Below are 26,471 nucleotides of genomic sequence, written 5' to 3'. Positions count from 1 at the left end.
TATCTATCTATCTATCTATCTATATATCATCTATCATCTATTTCTATATCCTATGAATTTTATTTCTCTGGAGAACACTGACTAATATAGTTGTCATCGATTTTTTATTAAAGAATACATTGAATGTTTTCTAATTTTTAAAGATTTTCTATTGGCTATCTGGAATATAATCTTCCTACATAAAATTAAAAAATGACTTACCATGTGAAGATATACTGCTCTAAAATAGGGTACAAGACACAAGTTTCCCATCTCAAATTTTAAGGCTTGTGTCAAGGTAAAGTAACAAAGAGATATGTGGCAACAAGCTTCCCTTTGGCATTAGGGAGACTATGAGTCACCAGTGTTTACATCTGTGGGATGATTTATTTGCACTGTGCCTCGGAGTTTCCCTGCCACTGACGAGTGGAAGGAAGAGCGGCCAGAGCTAATAAAGCTTTGGTAGGCGCGCCTGGGGCCGGCTGTAGATGTATGCCTTGTCACATGGCCGTCGGAACAGTTATATCTCCCAGAGCAGCTTTCAGTTAGAATGTCTGCCTTGCAGCCATGGAATTATGTGTGTGGTGTTAACAAGCCTGTGTGTGTGTCGCTGAAACTGCAGAGTCTCGCTCACTGCTCTCCTCACCGCAGTCAGAAGCGAGAGGGAAACAGCCATGTCTCAGTGAGAATGGCGTGGTCAAGAGTGGAGATCTGTGTAAAATGCATCCCTTCAAACCATCAAACCCCCTTGCTCAGGCTGCTTCCCCCTGTGGAACACTCCTCTGTCTGCTTTTCTTGTAGGGTTACCCTCTGGATTCACTGTGCATTCTGCCTTCATTCCGTCTTCCAGTTCTGTAAGCATTATGGCTCCTGCTAGCTCTCATGCAATCTTTTCCTTCTTTCTTTTGGAATTCCAATGGCACCTGTTTTCATCTGTAAAAATCAGCTGTCATGTGATTTAGGCTAATGTTAGAATAAAAACTCTTAAACTAGTTTCTTGCTATATATTATCTTATTTCATTGAAATGTTCTAAAACATAGATATTCTCCAAATGGCAATGACAAATAATGCATAGGTGAGATAAAGCTCTTTTTGCTGGTAAGAGGCTTGAGTCAGTAAACTGCCTGCCTTCACCAACTCCAGGGGCATCACGCAGTCCCCCAAGGCTTCGGTAGAACAAAAAGGCAGAAGAAGGGTGAATTGGCTGTGTCTGGAGGAACGACCTGCAAGGATAAGAGGTGACAGGGTGGGGCTTGAGCACAGGACCGGGAACAGCGCCTACTCCCATTGGCCAGACTGGAAAACCTCACAAGCCAAGAGACACTGGGGAGAGTTGCGTAGAAGGGTCTCACCTCACCCAGAGCGAATTATTATCCTTAGGCTGAAATTGCTTTAGTTTTACCTTAAAAATTTTACAAAATCAGCACCAGAAATCATCAAACTGCTCCCAACTAATTTAACTACATTGCAGAATAAAGCTTAACATTATTAGGAATATAAAACATCCAAAACATTGGTCAAGTAAAATTTATAATGTCTAGCATTCAGTAAAAAATGTACAAAAAAGAAGGCAAGAAAAATCAATAACGAGGAAAGGAAAGGAATTCACCAATTAAACCCTAGCTGGAATCGGAACAGATGTTAGAATTAACATGAAAGAAATTAAACCAATCATTGAAAACATTTTCTACTTCTGGTTCCAGTACAACATGTAAAAGCTTTGGAAGTCAGTATCCATGTCCTTAGGACACAGAGATGTGTTCTAAGCGATGTTTTTAACTGAGAATTGTATTAGCAGGAAAATCCCCCAAATCCTGGAGAGTCGGGGAAGTACAGGAAACATGGGCCAGGTTCTCTCAGCTTGAGCAGAAGCCACTGGAGCAACGAACAGGTAGGAACACTTAGGTAAGCGACAGTTTTGACAAAGTCCTGGGGACGTAGCATAGCAGCAAGACACTCTTAGGGGCTGACACCTCTGGGGACTGCCTCACTCTCCTGGGTTTTATCTTCAGGTGAAAGATCATTTCTCACTGTGAAGAGCCAAGGAGAAAGTTTGCTAGTGGATCTGGCAGGTAAGGGTGTTGTTCCAGAGTGTTGTTCTGAACAAAAGCTTACTCTTTGTGGGGAATTTACCAGGAGCTTGTCCCACAGAGAGGAAAGAGCACCCACCCATTCCAGCCTGTCCAGTCTTCCTGGCTCACTGTTAAAGGTCCAAACCACAGACATGGGACCTCCAAAGGCTGAGGCCTGCACAGAAGATTGTAGGTGCCCCCTTCCCCACCATTGATGCATAGGTGAGATAAAGCTATTTGTTCTCAATAGGAGAACAAATATTCAGCACCACACCCTCAGATTCTCTCCACAACAATCATGGATTATGGACAAAAGGACAATTATACCAGATGGGGATTCTCATCTGCACGAAGCAATGAAGAGTATCAGAAATGGTAACTACGTAAAAGACTTTTGTTTTATTTAAATAGACTCTTTGGTTAAATGTATAACCATGGAATGTGGAATTTATAGCATGTAAAAGTATCATATAAGGCAACAATAGTACAGAGTGTAGATGGGAGAAATGAGAGTGTACTCCTTTTAAGACACTCATAATTTAGATGAAGTGTCCTATCACTTGACAGCAGACTAACTTCAGTGTCCATACTATAAACCATAGAGCAAAGATTGAATGAAATGCAGAGTTAGAGCTAATGAAAGAGATAGAATGAAGAATAAAATAGTACTCAGTTAATCCAAAAGAATGAAGGAAAGAGGACAAAAAAGAGATGAAGTAAATGAAGCATATATAATAAGACGATACATTTGAACTTAATCATAGCAATAAACTCCTTAAACATGTCATTAATTAAAAGATGGAAAGTGTTACATTTGATACAAGTGCAAAGCCAAACTACATGCTGCTTACCAAAACAAAAAAAAGAAAAACCACTTAAAACAAAAGAAACAGTTTGCAAATAAAAGATTTCCAAAGACTTTGATTGGGTTGATGAAATTTACCAAGAAAGACAGGTTCTTTCCCCCTTAGGATGTTCAGAGTTTTATATTATCCACATTTCATTTACTTGTTTGGTTCAGTTGGCTCCTGTTTCTAGTTGAGAAACTTCCTAAAAGTTCTTTAACAATGAGCGCGGGCCTGCAAACCAGAGGATCGTGGTTCGATTCCCAGTCAAGGCACATGCCTGGGTTGCAGGCCAGTTCCCAGAGGGAGACACACGAGAGGCAACCATGCATTGATATTCCTCTCCCTCTCTCCTTCCCTTCCCCTCTAAAGATAAATGAATAAAATCTTTTTTAAAAAGTTTATAACAGTGCCATCGTCTTTGTCAGCACCTGAAGGGACTCTTCTTCCATCCCACTGCTCGCTGATGGCGGACACGCACTGTTCTCCCAACAGCACTTTCACCTCCAGTGCCCTGTCTGGTGCCTTTCCCACTCGGCATTCTTGGCCTGATGACAGGGCTGCTGAATCTTCTACTTTTAAAAAAACAGTAGCATAGCATTACATGGCAATAGGGGAAAGAAAAAAAAGTCCATTTAATTTTTAAACTATTTCTTCTTCAGTTGCTGTGTTTTGTGATTGTCTTACACTTTTATATGGTTATACTGTCCAAACACTATTGTCAGAATCTGAATGTAATTTGTGCAATAAAATGTTTTCATATAATTTAAAAAAATCCAAAGACAATGAAGACCATTTTAGAACAATAAAAAGGTCGATGCATTAAAAGAACTTTAAATATCTAAATATTTACCTAATAATGTGCCTCAAAATATGATCATGCAAAAGAAGTAGACAAATCAGTATTTCTGGTGGGTGATATTCATAGCCCCCTCTCAATAGAAGAACAAATATTCAGGTCAGTAAGAATATGAAATACTTCAACAACACTTTGAGCAACGGGGCCCTAGTCAATGTTTATGGAAGCGTGGGTGTGACACCAGCCACATACTCACCCATCACAGGTCTATAGGGGACACTTACCAAGATGAAACACACATTTAGACCATTACTTAAACCTCATTCAATTTGAAAATATGGCAGAATTGTTCATTCCTTAGAATACACAATCTAGCAGAGTTTGTTAAAGAAGAAATGGATATTCTGAATAGCACTAGCTATTACAGATGTTGAATTTATAGGTAAAAGTCTTTCACAAGAAAACTTAAAGCCCAGATGTCTTCATTGTTGAATTCTACCAAACATCTCAAGGAGATAACAAAAATTTTATACAAACTCTTCTAAGAAAACAAAGAGAAGGCATATAATTCCAACTCATTCTATGAGACTAACATTACTCAGATGCTAACAGTAGACAAAGATGTTAGAAGAAAAGAAAAGTACTGGCTGATAGTCCTCAGGAACATTGACACAAAAAACAGGATTCTAAACAAGAGCTGAACCAGTGAACTGCAGAGATGCCTAAATGCAGTCACACCTGGGTTTTGTCCCAGGAGCAAACAAGTGGCTTGGTGCCAGCCAGCACAGCCACACTCGGTTGTCTGCAGTCTCTGAATGCTTTCTCATTTCAAGGGGAGAAGTGAGTCTCTGTGACAGTGACCCATGGCCTGCAAAGTCTCGTATTTCTTACATGTCCCTGTGAAGACAAAGACCGTTGAGTCCTGGTCTCTGTAGAAAATCTAAAATCTATTTTTAAAAAGTACTAGGAATAATAAATGAGTTAGACAAGGCAGCAGAACACAAGATCAATATGCAAAAAATCAGTTATATTTTTATAGATTTGCAATAAAATTGGATATTGAAAGTTTTAATATCATTTGTAATGGCATGAAAGTAGGTCAGTTTTAGGGGGTTTGTGTAGATGGTGAGTGGAGGAAACAGGGAGGGGTAATCGGATTTGAAAGGAAGAACGACCTCCTGTGTGCATCTCAGGAGAGCAACCTGTAAAATTAGGGCTGTCATTTGCCCAGCAACTGAAGAACAGTTGCATATGAAACCTAACTAGCAAATACATTCCACCATGTCTTTGATATTTTAACATAGCTATCACTTCCCATTTGTGACATAATATTCTACAAAGCAAAGTAGACAAAACCATATATTTGATGAATAACTGGAAAGAGAAATTCTCCTTTCTCTATAATTCACTTCTATGGACATAAGATTTACCTCTTCATATTTATTTGGGCATCAACAGAATATATCGGATATTTTATGCATCTGGTTTTTCAAATATGTTATAATGCACGTTGATTTACAGATAGGCATTGATGGTTAGCATTTTCATAGCCAAGTCTCATCCACCTCTGCTTTTACTTTGTACGTGGTTCTGTTTTGCGAAGTTTCCCCAGCACGTCGTCCCTGGGGTGTCAGGATGGTGCACCTGAGTCAAAGTTGCTCTACGTGGAGAGAGACCTACACTGTTAATATGCCAAACTGAAAGTGCTAACGAGGTCTGTCCAGAAAAAGTCCAGTCATGTTAGTAACTGGACTGTTAGTCCAGTCTGTCACACAGAGCGGTATGTGTGACATCAACAGAACCTGGCAGCCAAGGAGAGTGGACTGGGATGCGCATGCATGAACAATGACGACTTCACTGTACAAAGTAAACATAATCAAATGGGACATTAAGCAAAGAGAAAACAACTGCTTATAAAAATTATAAAATTTTCAATTAGAAAAAACAGTGTCCCTCTAAGTTAGTGAATTTGTAGATCATAACAAAAAATTTGTAAGTGAAGTGACTTGAGTAGCTGATAGAAAGCTATGAATAATATTAGGAGAAATTGAAGAAGAATTATTATCAAAGTTTCTTACCAAAAACAAAAAACTGATATATAATTATCTTAATATACAAGTATAAATATTAATAACAGAACATTAAATATCCCATTTATTTTTAACCTTTAATTTATACAGTAGAAAGGAGTGATAAAAAATCATAAAATAGACCAATCTTGATAATATAATTGAATATTGTAACATTGAATCTGTGAGGACAATAAAAGACTATCACACTACGAAAAAAAAGTGCTTTCCAGAAGTGCTAGGGTCTTTCACTGATAAGATTATGTTCAGTATAGCACATCAATAAGACAAAAGAAGAGTATTCTTCAGAGAGTTTTGACCGGCTGGGCTTCCCTTTTCAGATGTTGCAGTAGGGATGCTGTTGGCTTGCAGATAAACTCATGAGGACACAGAACTTCCCTCCTCCTAAAAGGCAGCAAGCGATGGTCCAGTTGCACATGTCAGCTTGGAAGTGCTTCATCAGCAGTGCTGATAATATTAATGAAGAACTCCAGGAGCATTTTTGTGTCAAAGCCAAGTAACAAACTAAAAACTTGAGTAATATTTGGACCTCACACTTATTTCAGAAAGGAGGGGGACAAACATCCATTAACGTATTCATAAGCTTGGTACCTGTAGTTTAAAGTGCAAAACTGCAGACCATGCATAATGCCAGTAACCCTGGAAAGTAAGGCAGGACACATCGAGCGAGGGCTTGGAAGTCCAGCTTGTGGTGTTCTCTTACTGTTAAAGAAAGTTACAAATGGAAGCAGGACCATTTCGAATCAAACACAGGTTTGCTGAAGGCTTGTGTCTCTTTAAGCGCAGGCACAGACGCAGTTGGATGTTTTTTGAAGGCCTCCTTGCAACTTATTTAGCCTCTTCTTCATCGGGTGTTTGGATGGTTTGTCTGTTTTTCATTCATTTAAATGACAGTATGATAAACATGTTGTTACATAAATTTTTAGACATTTTCCAGGTTATTCATGAAAGTCAGGTTGCCGAAAGTTAAATTATTAGAGCAAGAGTCTGAAATCCGGTATTTCATGTTACCTGTTGTTAGCTTTGAGATTTCAGGCTTCATGTTACCTGTTAGGTTTGGGATTTCAGGCTCCATGTTAGGTTTGAGGTCGCAAGCGGCCACCGGAGCGCCACGCATCTGCACCCCAGTGCTGGAGTGCCTACGAAGGCAGCACCGAGTGCCACAGGGCAACACTCAGCCACCCGCAGGGGACACTGACACCATACATGTGCCTGTCATGTGATCCTCTGACCAAAGAACTAGACTGTAATCTTATGTGACCACACCCACTGACTATTTTGCTACTTGTTGCTGACTTGGGTTTTTAAATCTTAAGTTCTGCTTAAATTCTGTTTTTAACCTAAAAATGAGATGGGCAGCAAGCATGGTGATTTTGGACAGGGTAGGAGGAGCACCGGCTATGCAAACAACCCTGAGCTCCAAGACGAAGTCGTGGGAGCCAGCGTTCACATCATGTTGTCCACACTGGAGCCCCCCCAGTGGTCAGGTGGCCTTCACTGCTGCGAGCCGCGCGGGACGGGTGCAGAGCCCAACAGACCACACACCGGCTGTGGGAGCTGGCCCGAGGCACTTAACGAGCAGGGCCCCCACTCTCTCACCTGCTTGGGGAAGATTGTGGGAGTAGGAACCCACCCACTTACTGTGCACAGGGGGTATAGTGTGAGAATAAAACCGTAGAACGCTCTCACTGCAGTGTGCTCAGTGCAGCCAGCTGTGTCCTGGGGTCCCCATCACGTGTCCATCACACAGAGGGACAAGGAGCCTCACAGTCTGACAGTCAGCTCCTAACATTAATTTAAAAAAGACTGTCTCGAAACTCATAAACCCGTGACCAACCCTTAGGCACAGGGGTGGAGGTGACGAGTCCCAGCCTGCCCCCCCTGACCAGAGGCTACCAGCTGCTCTCAGGTGACTGTTCTCCTCTTTCCAGGTCGCCTTCAGGAGATGCCCTGAGTCTTCCTGGGAAGTCCTGTTCTGTGGGTGCGAACTACGGTGGGCAACAGAAGCCCTGAGGAGTGGGGGTGGCAGAAAGGTGATCAGAGGCAGTGACAGGCTAAGCCAGGACTTCCATCTTCAAAGTGGATGGGGAAAGGGCAATCACATGGCAACATTTTGGAGGGTTCAAAAGGCGTTGGTACTGGACATCTGTTAACTAGAAGTAAATTTAACATTTAAAAAGTCAAACATGAAAATGTGGCACGTTCAGAAACAGTGGGATGAGTACCAGAATCTGGGCTGAGAAATTGGATGTCTACAACGTTGGCCCGTATACCACCCATTCGTATTAGAGAAACGTCACTTTACATGTTTAGTAGCTAAGGCCTTTCCATATTCCTAGGATGACGACTGAAAATGGGTTTGTTGTGCACAGTTCCCACCAGGATGTGTGCTTAAAGCCCAGTTGCTTTTCAATCCCGAACCACCTATGATAGCATGTTGTAATTTTGATTACGGCGTGCATTATCCTAGACTCGGGGTCTGAAAACCCCGTAAGAGGACACGGAGCACTCAGGGCTGTCACTGAACCCCAATCTGCGTGCAGGTGGAGTGAATTATGAAGGACCATGTCCCATTCGGATCCAGTGTCCTTTCCCTTTTTTCTTTGCTTTCCTCCCATTGGAGGGGAAGTCAATCTCTCTCCCTCCACCCCCTCGATCTTTTGTGACTGATGGTGGTAATGAGTCATCAGTAAGATGTGGAACTTAAAAGGATTCATGGCCAGGTGACGTCTATCTCAGAAATTAGTTTGAAATGACTTCTGGCTCGGACCAGTTTGTCTTCTCTCCTAACGTCATTCCATTTCCTGTTACGATGTGACCACAGCACAAGTGCATGGTAAGTGCCCAGTTCCCTCTGGTGCAGAGGGAAGCCTCTGAATCGCCTTGAGGTCTGTTTCAGAGCAGGAAAGGCACTTCATTCCGGAGGAGATACACACCACTCACCACTGAGAAAAGCAACCTGAAAATACAAATGTTTAGAAGGATATAAAGACCTTGGATAATACAGTTTCCTCTCAGTACTGTATTTTATTGATCAATTCTTGCACATTTTAAATGTGTGGAACGAGTCAAATATGATTTTAATCCAGTCTAGAAACAGCTGCATTTCTTTCTATTCCTCTTTAAAAATCAGCTAACAGGACACAGAGGGCCGTGAGGACCATAACTCAGGCCTGCAAAGAACCATGGCAACCCAGGGACATCTCCTGAGAGAGAATGCTGAGCTTGGTCGAACTGTGCTTCTTCAAAAGGCACATTTACCTTTCATATTAGGTGCTAACACAAGATAAACATATAGTTTTATGTAATGTTTCAGCTCTACAAGCTCATGGGTTAATACGTACACGTCTATCAGATGGTTTGTCCCAGTAACTATGTGAGAATCTTCTAATTTAAAAATCACCTAAAGTCTTAGGGCCTCGCTGATAACTTTAAGTTAAAGGACAATGTTTCTGGTGTTTGAAGTCAGACTTAGATGACAAAACAGTGCCTTGTGACCATGCACATGCCACCTGGCTCCCCGGACTGAGCCTCTCCGAAGCTAACATAAGTCCAGTGTGAGTAGCATCTCAGAGTTCTGCTGCAAAGAGTAAATAAGATCCTGTATACAATGCATTCCATATAGTATTCAATACCTAGTAGGTAATAAGTAAGTATTGACTACTATTTCTTTGGAAGGCATCATTACTGTTATTTCATTCATCCTGCAAATATTTTTCACATGTCTGCCCTGGACAAATCACTGCTCCAGCCACGGAGGCTTCAGCAAGACAGAGGACAGCCAGGAGCCGCTGCTTCCTTGGGCTTGTGTCCCCACAGGGGACTAGCAATGAAGAAGACCACGGTGAATAGTGTGAGCTGGAGAGGGAATAGTAGTAAAAGGCAAAGGATAAAGCAGAGAAGAGAGGAGAAAGTGCATACGGAAAAGGTGAGGGTTTTTGGTAAGGGAGATTACAAAGCCCACATAGGAAAACTCTCTGAAAAGTGTGAGTGGGTGGGTCCTGCAGAAACAGATCACTTAGGGCTGAGGGACAAGTACTGAGGGACGAGGGCTGAGGAGTCTGAGGCCAGCAGAGAGCAGGCCAGCCTGGCTGTGGCAGTCGGAGGGGCTTGGGGGAGGAGCAGTCTTCGGAGCCTCTGGGAGTCTGGGAAGGACTTTGGCCCGCTGGCAAGACATTGCATTGATATGCGAGAGGGCCCTGGTGTGACCTGACCTCTGTGGCATCCCCCTGGCTGCCACGCACACACAGCGTTTTACTAGCGCAGACCTAGATTCCCAAGGTCCAGTGTGGCGTTGCTGCACTAATCCAGGTGCTCTCCACAGACCTGCACCAGCTTGGAACTTGTCAGAAAGGCAGAAACGGACACCTACTAAGTGAGAGTCCACTTTTTACCAGTTTTCCAGGTTATGTGTAGAAACACTAAAGGCTGACAAGCATTGGTCTATGTGTGAGTCTCCTGTAATAACAGGTGAACTCCAGGCATGATTGGCTTGCCAAGAGCCATTCATCTGAAAGATGCCTTAGCTTTACACCATCCTGATGTCCTAATTTACAAACAATGGCTTGTCAGGGAAGATGAGCGGCGTGGCTCTCTGATCTCCTTTCCAATTAGAAACACTTTCCGTCTGGATGACAGAGTTATAAAACGCCGTGTCCTTAGTAACTGGGGGCAGCAGCACCTACCCCACCCTCAGTCTGATGATCAACGCAAAGTGGTCCCTCTTTGCAGCCCTCTGGAATGTCTGGAGCTGCCGTCCAGCTGCCGTCCATCTGCCTGCAGGGCCACTTCAGTGTTGCACAGCCTGGTGACAGGCACACGAGTAAATACGGACCTAAGTGGGTGGGAGGTCTGATGATTACCAAGAAGAATTCCTTCCCCCTCCTTCCCACCATGCCCTGGGTGCAGTTCTGTTAAAGGAAACTCCTGAGATGGAAAATCTGGTGAAATAACCCTAAAATTATCCATTTCCAAAAGGTTGACATGCTCCCCTCAGAAGAAATGGTTTCAAACCTTGCGGAGAGTGGTGAGGGCAGGTCAGGACCCACCCAAGTCCCTAGGTGGTGCCCCTGGAGTTGCCTGTACAGTGGGCAGAACATTATGCTTCAGGGGTTAATTTCCGGCTCACATTTTTGTATAGGGGCGATTATTCAATCTCTCTGTAAAGCACTTACAACATGACATTGATAAAAAGGGAAAGAGCAGCTTTCCTATTCTGGCTAACCTCTCACACAGCGCACGTGGTGGCTGCTGGCCCTTTCCACCCACCGTGGTGATGCGGTTCCAGGTGTTTACCAGGGAGGCAGACTGGGGCCAGGATGGGTCAGATGGGCACAAGCACATTACTGACTAACTCAGCTCCTCGACAGAACATCTGTATTCCGAAAACATTACCCTGCTAACGTGTAACCCATGTGCAGCGGTTCATGAGGAATGTCCCACACTCTCCTCTTCCCGGGCCACATTTGGGGTCTGCCAGGCACTTGCTGACAGAGCACACCTCGGTCCCACCAGCCCAGCCCCAGGGCCCATGGTGACAGTGCTCGCGGCCTGGCCTGGTGTGGCGGCCAGGATTCCGATGCTGTCAGGCCGACCGTGGTGTGAGCCCTCCTCACAGGCCCTGCAGGAGCACTCAGTGCAAGGTGCTGAAACTCAGAAGTTCATTCTTAGGTAGATAGGGATGGGAGAGAGAGAGTCAGCTCTGCCTCCCACTTTGCAGGACACTTTCAAGTTCACGCTTCCTTGTGCTCTGGTGTTTTCATCATCACATCCCACATCCCTGGGCGCATGGAGACTGGGTCTGACCCACCATGACGCCTGCCCCTGCCCTACCTCCCGGGTCAAGGAGATGTAAATCCCAGTCACATATCCCAGTTGTTTGTGATATTCTTATCACAAACTAAATGAGAGTTTTATTTTTACTGGCTGAAGTCTTATGTAATGAGACCTCAATAAATCCATCAGTCAGAAATCACTGAGAAGAAAAGGAAGTAGAGTCAGAGGCAAAGGCTGTCAGTGCCTGTGTGCCATTGCAGGCAGGGCAGCGGGAGCTGGCGGGGTCCCATCGGACTGCCACCTGCACCTGTGGGACAGCGTCACTCCAGTGTGCAGCCTGGGTGTCCTCGGCAGCGCACAGGTGTGTCTGAAGAAGCGGAGAGATAGCGAGTGGAGTGGGTTTACAGCCGCGAAAGCTCGAGTAAGACGGAGATCTGCAGGCCAGTGAGGATTTCCCCTTTTGTCCTCTGCCAGCCAGGGCCTCTGAGCGGGGCAGTGGCCTGCAAGGACGTCGGTCTGGGCAGAGCATGTGTGGGGGACCGACACGCTGTACGATAGTGAGCAGGGAGTCATCATACACGCGGCCGGCGTGGTGGCTGCAGAACCGTGAGCCGCGGCCCAGTCGTGGACGTGGTTTAAACTCTCAGCCAGCAGAATGTGCTGACGGAGCAGATGCGACAGGCGAGGTGCGGACCGGGTCCAGCGCTGCTCCCAGAGGCGGTCTGAGGGACTGGAGGGAGCGCATCGCTGTGAAGACACCGTTTTGTTGGAGCGGAGTCGTGGTCTCCACCCGTGACCGACGGATTCCTCTTGCGTCTCAAGCCCATTCTCTCCCTGTTTTCCACCAAGACTCCTCCAAACGTCTGCGGCTCTGCCCAGACCTTCCGGGGACGGGCTTTGCCCCTCCGAGTCTCTGGGCCGCGGCTGGCTCCCCTGGGAAAGGAGTCTCGCACCAGCGGCCTGGCCAGCGCAGTCACGGTGGGCAGGTCACGTGGTCCAGGACCTCTTCTCCGCATGGTGCATCGAGACCCGTTCTCATGGCAGGTGACACATGCTGCACGCTGGATGATTTCTGTTGTTCCCACTCATTTTTATTTCGTAGCAATGGGCTAGCCGGATATTAATTCACTTAAACGTCACAACGAATTTATTTTTTTCATTTTTTAAAATTTATTTAATTATTTTTCAAGTACAATATTCTGTCTATTACTCCCACCCCACTCCCCGTGCTCCCCCCTCCCTCCCATTTCCACCCTTCTTAGTTGTTGTCCATGTATTCTTTATATATGTTCCTCTAAATCCCTCCCCTATTTCCCCTGAAATTCCCTCCCTTCTGGTCACTGTCAGCCTGTTCTCTATTTCAGTGTCTTTGGTTATATTTTGCTTGCTTGTTTGTTTTGTTGTTTAGCTTCCTGTTAAAGGTGATATCATATGGTATTTGTCCTTCAACACCTGGCTTATTTCACTCAGCATAATGCTTTCCAGTTCCATCCATGCTGTTGCAAAGGGTAGGAGCTCCTTCTTTCTTTCTGCTCCATAGAATTCCATTGTGTATATGTACCATAGTTTTTTGATCCATTCATTTACTGATGGGCACCTAGTTTGCTTCCAACTCTTGGCTATAAGCCGAGACACCATTAAAGTCCTAGAGGAGAACATTGGCAGGAAAATCTCAGATATTTCACGCAGCAACATTGTTACTGATATGTCCCCTAAAGCAAGGAATATAAAGGAAAGAATAAACAAATGGGATCTCTTCAAAATAAAAAGCTTCTGCGCACCTAAAGAAAACAGCATTAAAATAAAAAGACAACCAACTGTATGGGAAAACATATTTGCCAATGATACCTGAGACAAAGGTTTAATCTCCAAAATATACAAAGAACTCACACAACTTCACTCTAAGAAGACAACTAACCCAATTAAAAAATGGGGAAAGGACTTGAACAGACACTTCTTCAAGGAGGACATACAGAGGATCCAGAGACACATGAAAAGATGCTCAATACCGCTAGCTATCAGAGAGATGCAAATTAAAACCACAATGAGATACCACTTTACACCAGTAAGAATGGACATCATAAAAGAAACAAACAAGTGCTGGAGAGGTTGTGGGAAAAAGGGGACCCTAGTTCACTGTTGGTGGGATTGCAGGCTGGTACAACCATTGTGGAAAAGAGTATGGAATTTTCTCAGAAAACTAAAAATGGACCTGCCCTTTGACCCAGCAATTCCACTGCTAGGATTGTATCCTAAAAAACCTAAAACACCAATCCCAAAGAACCTATGCACCCCGATGTTCACAGCAGCACAATTCACAAAGAATTTATGAGATAGGTTAAAATTTACATACAAAAAGCTGAAGTAGAAGGGATCAGGCAACAGCCCAGCACTGGGAAAGTAGCACAGGGGGGACTGGACTCAGGGGACAGGCCCCCATGCCCCTTGAGCTGCGGGAGGTTTCCCTGAAAGGATCAGCTAGGCTGCTCCGACTGAGCAAGGCTCCACCAATGGGGGGCACCCACGCAGCCGAGTGACTATACTCAGCAATGACTATTTTGTTATTTTTTTATCTAAATGTTCTCCCAACTTAAGTTTTCTCTTATTAGGCCTGTGAGAATTTTGCCTTGATTCAAATATAGAAATGAAATATCTTCAATTCTAAATTCAAAAGTGCCTTCCTTCGGTAAGCACATTTTTTCCTAGTATATGGCAGCATTCAAGTGGCAAGATTTCATGTAACATCATCAGTATGCAACGTACATCAACAACAACTCTGTGTATCAAAACTCAGGCAGCCTGGGGCCATTCATTATCAGGGCAGCAGGAAGGTTGCTATTTCATCAGAGTAACGCTTCACCCGGTGTTATGCAAATATTGATACAAGTACTGTATTACAATGCAATTGGATTTTCCCCTCCTAGTATGTCTGGTTAAAATGAATGATGATACACCGAATAAGTAAAGGTTACATAATCACAACTCCAGTTTAAACAATGACTAAGCTACCTACCAAATATTTCATACCCCTTTCTTAAAAGACAATTGCTATTTAATTGCTCCTTTACCCACTCAGCTGTCACAGTGACAATCGTTTTTAAAATTCAGCTAATTAAGATGCTTTTGTTCTGCCAAAATTCAAGTGACGTTAAAGAGCTCTGATCACTTGAACCATAGAGTGTCTGACCCCGCGCCTCGACAACAATTAGTCTGTAGTATTTATTACAAAATAAATCCATAAGCTTCCCCACACAACTTTCTGCTGAAGCAAAAGAGTGGGAAGTAGGAGGTGAAGGACGGATATGAGAGAAACCATCCCAAACTTCTCACGTTTTCCTTTCAGGCCTTGAAAGGCTTGCAGTTTGCAGGACTGGAAGGAGCTCCCAGACTGTCTCTAGGAGATAGGCAGTGGGTGCAGGCCTGCAGTGGGGGTGCTGTGCTAAGTCCATGGTGAGTTCCTTGTACGTGTTTGCCCAGAGAGGAGGACACTGAGGATTAATCACTGTCAAATGAAGAACCAGCATTTTGTTTTATTCGTTTACGCCAAGACTGATGACAGCTGGGGGAGTTGGGATGCTCCTGGTAGCTGATCAGCATGCTCACCATTTAATATGAAAGGCTACATTAATTCGGTCTTGGGAGACCGAATTAATGTGAGAAAAACAGGCCTTGCACTTGAATGCTCTTAAGGAATGGTGTTCAAAGTTATAACAGTTTGATCAATATCTGCCATAAAGACTTAAGTGCCAAACTCATAACTTGTGCTGTTAGCAATTATGACTTCAACCCTCTCCAGTCCTTAGAAACACAACTGGCTGACTTTGCCAACTGCGTATAAAAATTTATTATATATGAAAATATGGGTGAACATTTAAACTCATTAGTAGTTAAAGTTTTTGTTACTCTACATTGCACATGATAATATCAAAGTGATTCCAGCACTTAAAAATACTATTCATCTACCTTCCTACTGATCCTTTTTAAAAAAATCATTATCTGCAGCTACATTTATAAGTCACTGCTTTACTCTGTCTCACTGGAAGAAATCTGCTATGAGTTATTTTCCATGCTTTTTATATTTACTTTGCTCCATTTCAGAAAACAGCATTTCTGGACTAGCCCTGACCTTTGTGGCTCCACCCTTGCGGGGCTCTCCCTTCTCCAACAACATGCAGCGAAGAAACACAAGGGGAACTTAACCCAGGAAGAGAGAGCCATCTGAGTTATCCGCACCTTCCAGTTTCATGCCTTTCTTTCCATCTTGGAAAAAATAAACAAACAAACATACATTTTCTTTAATAAACAACTCTCTTGATAAATACAAGAACATCAAGTTCTTGAATATTCTTTAAAAATATTCATTCCAGTTAGTGTACACGTTCACTTCACTAAGTAATCACATTTTTGTCAGAAACTGTAGATACGGAATCAGAGTCTTAAGACAGGAAGTTGCTTTGGGACCCTGAATGCCGGAGGGATCTAGTGAGTCGTGCAAGGTCATGATGCCGGTTGGGTGGGCAAGGCCATGGCTGACCTATCTTGAATCCTAGACAATTGTTTTTGCAATGCAGATCTTTTCCAAGTACCTTTTGGTTATATTTTTAATACATCTGCTCACTTAACTCACTTAACTCAATCACTCAGAGCAGAGTGATTATATGGCAAAATGAAAGTCCAAATACTTTGATTGCTCTGTGTGCCGCTAGTGCAGTGCAGCCATGATCTCCTGGCCACCGACGGCGGGGGAGAGAAGCGGGAGGCGGACTCTCTCCACGGGGAGCCCAGGGCCTGCGTCCCACTGACCAGCGGCACGTGCTCCAGCTGGGCGCGAAGTGCGGCAGTCCCTGCTTTTTCAGGGTTCTTCTTCTTTGCTTGGTTTCCGCTGCCTGGGAGGGGCACAGGTAGAAACTACTTATTTCTACTTATAGAAAGAAGTAGTTCTCAAGTTTCATGAAAGTGGGCCCCATTCTGAGTAGGAGACGAAGTCTCAAATGTCCCCTCACATCAGCCTGGGCGAAGTGACCATCCACCTGTCCAGTGTTTCATGCTGTGGGCGCTCCCCAGCCATGGTCACTGAGCAGCCGCCTGGGTGGCAGGCTCTGCCGCCAAGGTTTCAGCGTTTGGGTTCAAGCCCCCTCATTGTATTCAAGAATGGCCTGGCCATTCACCTAACTTTTTTTAGTTTTATTTTTTAATTACAGTTGACATTCATGATTACTTTTTATTCATTTGAGGTATACAGCACAGTGGTTAGACAATCATATACATTACAAAGTGGCCCCCCGATATTTTGAGTATCCTCCTGGCATTACGGTATGTTATTATAATTGTTCTATTTCACTGTTAGCAATTGCTGTCAATCTCTTACTATACCCAACTTATAAGTTAAACTTTATCGTAGGCATAGAAGTATAGAAAGCACTTAGCATGTATAGGGCTCAATGCTACCCATGGGTTCAGGCAGCCACTGCGGTGGTTGGAATGCGTCATCCATGGGTAATGGGAACCACTGTACTTACTTTCTTTAAATATCACTTATTTTACTGTACATAAGGTATCTTATGATGTGGGGGTGACTTTCCTCGCAAGCCCCCTGTGTGCCATGGATGAGAGTAATCATGACTGAGACATGATGTGATCTGCTTAGGGAGGAGAAGTGGCTACTTTTCCAGAGGAGAAGAGCTGTGAGCAGTGGCCAGTTTCTCTGAGGAGAAAAAGGCCTTGAACCCCATCCTCCAGGGCCTTTTATTGGGTTATAATACACAAAAATACAGGGTGGCAAGGATCAAACAGTAGATAACATTTCAAAGAAATCTGAGGGCTTACTATGAGTCTGTCAGGAAGAGAGTTTTAGGGTTTCCTGCTTGAACCCTTAACATATGAATGAAAGTACTCTTAGCAGAGATTTCACAGGTTTATCAGGAAGTCTTTGTGATGCCAGATTTTTCCCCAGGACATACTCTAGCAAGGCAAGGAGCTGCACCTCTCCCCAACAGGTATTCAGGCTTAAGGGGATTAGAGCCAGGAAGCACTTCTCCCAGAGAACATGGGGACTCGGGCTTTGTCAAAGGCTATCTCAAAGCTCGGGCTATCTCATTGCTCCTTCTTTGTTGCAACCTCCTCCCCGAGCCCTTCCATGAAGGCCTCCCAAGAGATGGAGTCTGGCTTAGGTTGCCCCCTGCTGTGAGTGTTCTTACCAGTCATTGACTTCCGACCAAGCTTTGTGGACAGGGAGAGGAAACTGAGGCAGCATTTGCTACCAGAGACAAGCTTTGTCTCCTGCCGTTGGCATTCCAAAGGTCGTCCTTCGGCCTTAGCACAAGGGGTGGAGATACAATCCCTAGAACCAGGCAAAGCGGTCCACAACATTATGACACTTACATTTAAATTTTCATGTCTTTCTCAGTGTTAGGCACAGGGTAGATCTTCAAACAAAATAGAGTTTCTTTTCCCCAAAAAGAAAGAATGAGGACCACATGTCTTCATATTTTTACAGATATGTATCAATGCAGAGAACTCTGTGAAGCATTTTATCTCTGTGAATTTAGTGGTGAAAGAAGCACAGTGAGGAATACCAAGGTATTTTTAAGTTAATTAAAGAAGCCAGTAAGTAATTACACTTGAGATATATTAATATTAAATTTAATACTTTATTGTCAATGTAACCCCTTATGACATAGAAACTAGAATTAGGAAGTAAGAAGGGATAAGTTTTTCCTTCTTTCTTCACTGGTGAAAGATGAAAGAGATAAACACCACAGTGTCTCGTGCCGTTTCTTAGCAGTCCTGGGCGGCAAGGCTCCAACCGAGTGCTCGGCCACAAGCCGCCACACTCTGCAGACGTGAGGCTCCTTTAAGAAAACCCGCAACTGCATCACGGCCAGGATTTTCTTAAATATGTGAAAGAAACGTGCTATTAAATGTAATACAAATTACACTATAATTTGTATCCTTCTTCAAGGTCACTAACTGTATTTGACTAGTCCATGTGTTCCACTTGTCATCCCCAATTGTATCACTTTCCTTCCCCATCTCCCTTTAGGAACATCAAGTGTCCTTATTTGTTGGTATGAACAAGCTCCCAGCTGAGTACCTGGGGTCTATTCAACATGTAACCCATTTTCACCAACTGGGAAAACGAGTTTACATGCCTAAATACAGACTAAAACAGGGTGGACAGGGATCAAAGAGCCATGCCCTCAGACCCGCCCAGCACACCGACCCCCTGAAGGAAGGCCCCGTTTCCCCACCCTTTCCACTGAGCAGCCCGATGCTGCCAGTGTGCTAAAAGCAAACCACAATTAAAATTGAAAAATAAGTGAAAAATTTTAAAAAGTGTGTCGCTCATACGAGTATTGCTTGTAACAGTGGAATAGCATGTGCGTCGTACCCTGGTTTCCCCTTTTCCAGCTCCCACACCCACTGTTACTGAAATTGCTGGTTCCATACAGTCATCCACTAGAAATCATTTTGCTACTGGTGACTTAGCTAATATGTTTCATCCAGTGTTTATTTTAACAGCTTCTCAGCCACAGTTTGCGTTTCTCTTCAAAATGACACAATGTACCTTTCTCTGGCCACCCATGTGGCTTCTCAACAGCACTTTGGCTCACATCCTCTCTTCAGGGACCATCCTTACCACACACAGACTTCCCCAGGATCACGGGAGTGACATCACTTTGACGACAGCCTTCTCTAAGGAGATCCATTTGACACACTCAAGACACTAATATCAGCTGGTAAAAGGGATGGGCCACAGCCCTCCACGCAGCCCAGTTAAATTTCTTTTATTTATTTATTTATTTATTTATCTTCAGAGGGGAAGGAGAGAGGGAGAGAAACATCAATGTACGGTTGCCTTTTGTGCGTCCCCTGCTGGTAGTTAGCCTGCAAGGAACCGGCCTGCAACCCAGGCATGTGCCCTGACTGGGAATCGAACCGCGATCGTCTGGTTCGCAGGCACGCGCTCAATCCACTGAGCTACGCCAGCCAGGGCCCAGTTAAATTTCTGAGTGTCATTTGGTTCATCAAGCATTGCTCCGTCCCTGACATTGTCACGAAACAGTGATTGACCTTGGTGGAACCTACAACATTAACACAAGCCCAGTACTTTTTAGGCCTTCTTGTCTTCCAAAGGCAACATACTCGTCATTTACAAATTTTATTTAAGTGCATTTATACTGTTACTTTCAAATTGGTACATTTTAAATGAGGCCTCCAATAACAAAGGGACCAGGATCCTTCTAAAATGCAATAAAAACAAACCCCACTAGCGCTCCTCAGACCCTCCTTCACCGTAGAGATTGTAGCAACTTCATGTACCGTGGTGTCTCTGGACCACACAGGATGTTGCCCATAGGCTTCTGTTGCAAAGTTCTGCTTTCTTTGTCCCATTTGCACTGTGTTAGCACAGCATTTGCAGGTTGCATAGCAGGCCTTTGGGAGACTGAAGTGATGTGGTCCTGACCAGGGGCCAAAGACCCACTTGCCGATGATGCCTCAGGAGAGGATGTGGAAGCAGCACCCCACTCACTCAGCAGAGCCACAGACATCTTTTCACTGAAATGAAAATGATACTCAGAGGAGAGAGGCGCCAGCACCCACCGCTCATGGAGGCAAGGGCATTCCTTGTTCTGTCCATTATCAGAAGCAGTGGTTGTGGAGAAGGTCACCTCTCTCCTAGACCCACCAGCCACTTGGGAAGACTCTTGGGATCAACTGAGTGAACAGAAAAGGCAGTTTAAACATCTTCCTGGATGGCGTACCATCAGATGTGATCAAGTCACAAGAGGTTTGCTGCTGCCCATCCCAAACAAGGATGTCCCTGACCAAGGATGGTACCCAAGAATCAGCACCGTTGACCAAACTCCAAGCAGTTATCTTAACACTAGAAGATGCCCTGGTGAATGGCTGGCCACATCTGCACATTTCTCCAGACTCCCGAGCCATTTCTTGTGGTCTAGCTGTCTGGGCCAATTGATTGCAACAGTTCCTTATCTAAAGTCACCAAGTCAGGGGGGAAAATCTTGGTATATACTTACAGATACCAAAATTACAAAGCATACTCACATATATTTCTACACATACCGAAGTCTCAGTTCAAAGGCTTCATCAGATACTTCTTCATCCTTTTGAAAACTCAGACATTATTGCTGGTGACCAAGGTCCTTATTTCATTCTCAAAATTTCCACAGCACAATATGAGCTCTTGAACAGACATTGACTAGATTTTTCACAGCATTCACCAGCTTCAGGTGGTGGGCTTCTTAAAGCACCTTAACACCTCACTTAAATGAGCGCAAATACAATTAAAGGAAGCCTCACTCATTTTAGTCCCCAGTCCAATGTGAGGAATGAATTTCTATAGGAACTAACTCCATTTCTGGTATTTGACCTCTGACAGCTGTCAGGCCCTGTCCCTCCCTTCTCTTTTCTCCCATCTGATCAGGCCAGTGAGAAAGTCCGTATGGTCCTGCCCTGAGCACTGGGGAAGCTGAAACTTGGTACAACCCACCCCTGTACTGAGGGGACCCTCACTCGGGCTGCGACCCCTGCCTGTGACCTGGTCACTGGCCTCCCTCCACTCATACCATTTCTCTGAGGTGGGGGCTGCTCTACCCCAGAGTCTCCGTGCGTGTGTGGCCTTTCATGTCTCAGTGTCAACACTCGAATACGTTCCAAGATGAGTGGCATTAATCCCGCCTTCTGTGGGCCAGCTGCAAGACAAGTTATTGTTTGGAATATAAATGGAATATAAGCTCCAAAAAATTAGAGGTTCTGCCTACTGTGTGCAATCCTGCATCTCTGGGACATAGCAGAGTGCTGAGGTACAACAGACATTCAGAAGTGTTTGCTGAATGAATGCATTCATCGGCCTCACAGCCTCTTGACACCTGGCCTTGCCATCCTTCCTTCTGATCACAAAACCACCGGTGACTGAGCGACCAGTTGTTAGAGGAAATTAAGTAAGAGACTCAGGAACTAATCTAGAGATTTTTTTCATTCCATTAAAGAAGGTAAATTAGTATTTTTCTACTCGTTCCTACCAGTAATTGTAGAGGATGACATTGAACTTGTAGAAAAAGATGGGGAAGAAAAAGCAGTGTTAATTTCTTTCAATAGTTTAGAATATTTTCAGAGGTTTGGTCATACCTCTAGGTATTCACATTTAGTCCTTAATAAATTATGCAAAAAGTCCTCCACAAAGTTCCCTGATCTCACAAACTACATGCCAATGTTCTCGGCTTGGCTGAATTGTAAACACTACCTGATTATTGCTCATTTAGTCTGATCGTATATCTCCAATATGCAGAGAGACAGAAGAAGAACATTAACTATGGAAGGGTGTTTTAAGATGATTACATCTTGAAATTCATCATTTCATAAGCAGATATGGTTTGCTGTAGCTATGCAAAATTGATTTGTACACTCAAATAACAAATTAAATTTGAAGCATGAAACAGAAATCAGTAAAGAACACCTGGTGTGATTCCATTAAACAAAGGGTTTAAGTGGGAGAAAAATGGGCTTTAAAAAATCATTCCTTCACTTGGAAATAAAGTAAAAGGCTCTCAGCTAAGGTGAGCCAGTGAGAGACACACAGGCTTCATGCTCTGTGGATTTGTAGATTAATGTCCCCGACAACTCATTACTTGGTCTGAAGTGTCCCGAGTTCATTAGGCTCTGCGTGTCTCAGGTGTCTGTTGTACTCATGTGTATCTTCTCTTCCTCCACACGTGTGCCTTAACTCTCTCTCCCTTTACGAGCTATGAAAGGAAATGAGCTGTGGTAGTCTGACTATTCAACTAGAGTGAGTGACTGACATGAAAAAGGGAAACTACGGTGCTTACCAGGTTGCAAACCCCGATGAGCCCGATCATATGTGTTTCTTTAAGAAATATATTTAACATGAAACTTACAGAACAAAGCTTGGTCTTCTTTGTTTTTTGCAATAAGAATAATAGTCATACTGTCACTATGCAGATGGATTCTATATGTATGTTACACACAACTCAGAGATTGTAACCAAGGACTAAGGTAAAGGTGAAAAACTGTATTCTAATACTACAGAAATTGAATAAACTTGGTACTTAGCAGAGATGTGCTCTAGCATCCTGACCAGCACAAAAATGACCTTCTTACCTGCACACATTTTCTACTGAAATTTAAATGTCATTAAACAATAATTCAGTTCATAATATTCTCACCTTCAAGATCTTTGTGTAAAAATGGCAAAGTTCATGCTTACATCCTGACGCATTATGATAACTTAACATTTCCAAATTCTCTTTTCCCTCTGCCTATTAAATGTTTAATTTATTTAATTGACTATTTAAATTATGTTAGAATTAACCTCAGTAGTATCAACTAACCTTGGAAAAGTCATAATTAATTATGAATGGCTATCTTGTGGTTCTTTTAAGTAGTTTTCACTGGGGATTTTTGTCCAGTGGGAGAGCAAGCAAGGATCTTAATAACTGTTACAGCTCATATGAAGTTAAACTGATTTGCCTTTCTGTTTTTACATGCTCCCTTAAACTATGAATGAAAAGATTTCTATCAATCTAAATGATCTTATTGAATGATATGATTAAACTAAGGGAGAAAACAATACAGCTAAACTCCACCTCTTTTCACCATTTGCTAGACTTATGACCAATTGTTGGTGCTCTTAAACCTCAATCGATCTCAAATTTAGACTGGGAAAAATGCCTATCCTCTACAAGAGGAATTTTGTAAAAATATTTAGAGTTGAAATATGAATCTTTGTTCCTTGTACGGAAGGTACCACCTCAAATGATGTTACAGTAAGGGTTAAAATAAGTTCTAATTTTTCCAAGATCAGAGCGTTAATCGACATGTATACTTTGAGCCAGTAAGATTTTATAAAAGAAAACATGAATTGAAAGCAAAAACTCGAAATTAAATGAAAACACTTGAAATGATTCTCACATCACACAGACTTAAATCGGGGCAAAAATAAGTGGCAATGCTGTTCCAAATAGTCCAGTTTTGTGTTCCAAACGGCAGGCTGTTATTTACATGAGTGCAGGGCCCTCTCCCCACCTGAGCCCAGACACCTGCACTCACAGAGACTGCGTGAGGACCTGCTGGCACTCCCCTCACTGCCCGTCTCCCAGTGCCTCTCATCCTCTGCTGACTCACCCTCCATTTAAACGACCACTGGCCCCTGGACTTGAAAACAGTTGCACCTGTTCTTTGAGCAGCACAGAGAAGGTTCTGACAGGCTCTAGAATTCAGAGAAGCTGGGGAGGAAGTAAGATAGCTGGTTTGAGAACAAGAGCACGCACATACCTAATAACATTAACTTCCTGTGGCTGGTTCTTTTCACATGGAGAGCCAAACAGTTTAATATGTGAACTTAATAATGTGAAGTAGCCCTACTTGTTTATATTTGCTTTTGCTGCCTTTGTTTAACTTTTGTCAAAATCAAAAAATAATAACTGCCAAGACTAATGTCAAGGAAGTTTTCATTTATGTTTTCTTCTATAATTTTTACGGTTTCTTCTATAATTTCTTATGTTTAAGACACTAATCTATTTTGAGTTGATTTGTGTGTGTGGTGTAGGATAACAGCCCAATTTCATTCTTTTGCATGTGAATATCTAGGTTTCCCTGCACCATGTATTGAAGAGATTGCATTTCCATCCTAAAAGAGTATTTTTTCATACTCTGAGACATCTATTGTGGTGCTTTATCATGTGTAAGTGCCTATTATCCAGATTATGAAACAACCACCATATTTTAAGGGTGACTGTTGAAATAACAGAAGGTTCCAGTTATACACGTGGCACTGAATCTGTTCTAGCCCACCTTTCCTTCCTCCTGACTGAAACCCACTGCACTGAGCAGCTGATGTTTGGGGACTTGAAGCATATTAAAATATTGAATAACTCAAAATACAATTCTTATTATGACATGAAGATAACTAGGGTGTAAATGAATTGGGATATTAAAATTAAAAGTGATGCAGAAAGATTATAGGAGATAGAATGATAGAGTGATAGATATATTTGTCTACAGCTAATTGTGCCAAAAGAAAAGATCATTTCTTTTTCCTTTATTTTTGCCTTTATTTAAGCTACCAACATCTCAATTCCTAAGTGGTTTGCAAATTATATTTATAATTGGAGGTCAAACGATATGCAAAATTTTAATAACAGAAATTAACTTCATCCCAAAGTAATATTACAAAGTCACACTTCAATCAATAAGAACATATTTGTTTTCTATAAAAAGTTGCAACATTTTAAAAAATCTTTACCAAGTTTTTAGAAGAAAGGCAGTTTCACATTATTATTGTACTTATATTTCTGTGGATAACGGAATGATTAAACCATTTTTCATATACATGTTGAAGATTTATGTATCTTTTTGTAAATTCCCTACTGTATTCAATTTACTAAGAGAAGTTAATCTTTCCTTATAGATATAAAACATTATCTGCATAACAAGTTTATTAGTTCATTTTGTTATGTTCATTTTATGGTACAGTTGACAAACTGACATTTTTAATACAGTGCCGCACCACTTAATGTACCGCATGTGTGATGGTGGTCCCATAACACTGTAACGGAGCCGAGGAATTCCCGATGTCCAGTGACGTCATCCTGACCTCGCAACACAATGCATTTTGTGCTGCGTGTGATGGTGCCGTGAAATCGTACCTGTTACCCCGCCAGCTGCAAACAAGTACAGCGCATACCAGCAGGAACAGTTTGTAACACTTGAAAATGATATATGAATATATCACTCCCCATGTTATTTCCTACACTATACTTTTTATCATTGCTTTGGAGTGGACTCTCTCTACTTACAATAACATTTCTCTATAGACCAGGTGTCTGTGGTGCTGGTAGCTGCCCCTTGCAGCTCGTGTTCACCCCGCCTCTCGATGGCCTCATTTTCGGGTGTGCAGGTTCAGCGCCCGGTCACATTGCACCGGCTGTGCTCCAGACACCTTCCGGGCCTTGCGAGCATCTCTCAGAACGTGGCCCTGTCATTCAGCAGCACGTGACTGTAATGTAAAAATCTGTCCTCTGTGATGTTTGTATTTGACACAGGCTTAGAAAATCTCCATCTATTGGAACATTATCTGAGTAATCATCTACAATTTCTTGCATTATTACTGATCCAGCATGGTATGTACTGCATACACCAACTATTAATTTTGACTGAAGATTTAGGACCTGGGTAGGAGGTGTCTACTGCTATTCTGTTGAGTCCTTCAATGGCTGTACGAGTTCTTAGAGGAGCCCATGTTATGTATCTTAAATTCTAAACTACCTTGAGGCTTTATACAAGTTAGTTGCATTGTGTAGACTCAAGTCTCTAATCTTAAACAATAATGCCTCATCATGTTATACAATTAGCTGGGTAAATAAAAAGAAATAAAGAAAGGAATGGAGCCACTAAGAAGGCCACTATTCAAAGGCACACAGCCCCACTGCCTTAAGGAGACAATGCCCAGCACCGAGGGCCAAATGCTATGCCCCCGAGTGCATGCACTGTTACAACTGCATGTCAGGATTCTGTGATATTAATAACTCATAGCCCACCCTCTGAGCTGCCATCATACCCTTCTTAGTCTCTGCACACCCTCCCACAGCCTGTTGTTACCCAATTCATTTAAAACATTTCACATTCATCACGTCAAATTCTCACACGTAGTTGAATCTATTCTGGGGTAACAGTAGGAAATCTCACAGAGATGTCTGAATCCCCATGAAATATTTGCAGATAATGCAAACAAAAATATATGTGTGTGATTCTTTTTTTCAAGGTCCTACACCCTAACCCAAGACTCCTGATCTGTCTGAATCATGCTGGCTGCCCAGCCTCCCTGTTCACCACCGCTGCCGGGTGCCTGTCCTTGGCCGACTGCTGCCT

This window comes from Sturnira hondurensis, unplaced genomic scaffold (genome assembly GCF_014824575.4).
Source record: "Sturnira hondurensis isolate 20B ecotype Veracruz unplaced genomic scaffold, ASM1482457v3 Scaffold0024431, whole genome shotgun sequence".
Taxonomy (NCBI): domain Eukaryota; kingdom Metazoa; phylum Chordata; class Mammalia; order Chiroptera; family Phyllostomidae; genus Sturnira; species Sturnira hondurensis.
Note: the sequence above shows the minus strand (reverse complement) of the source record.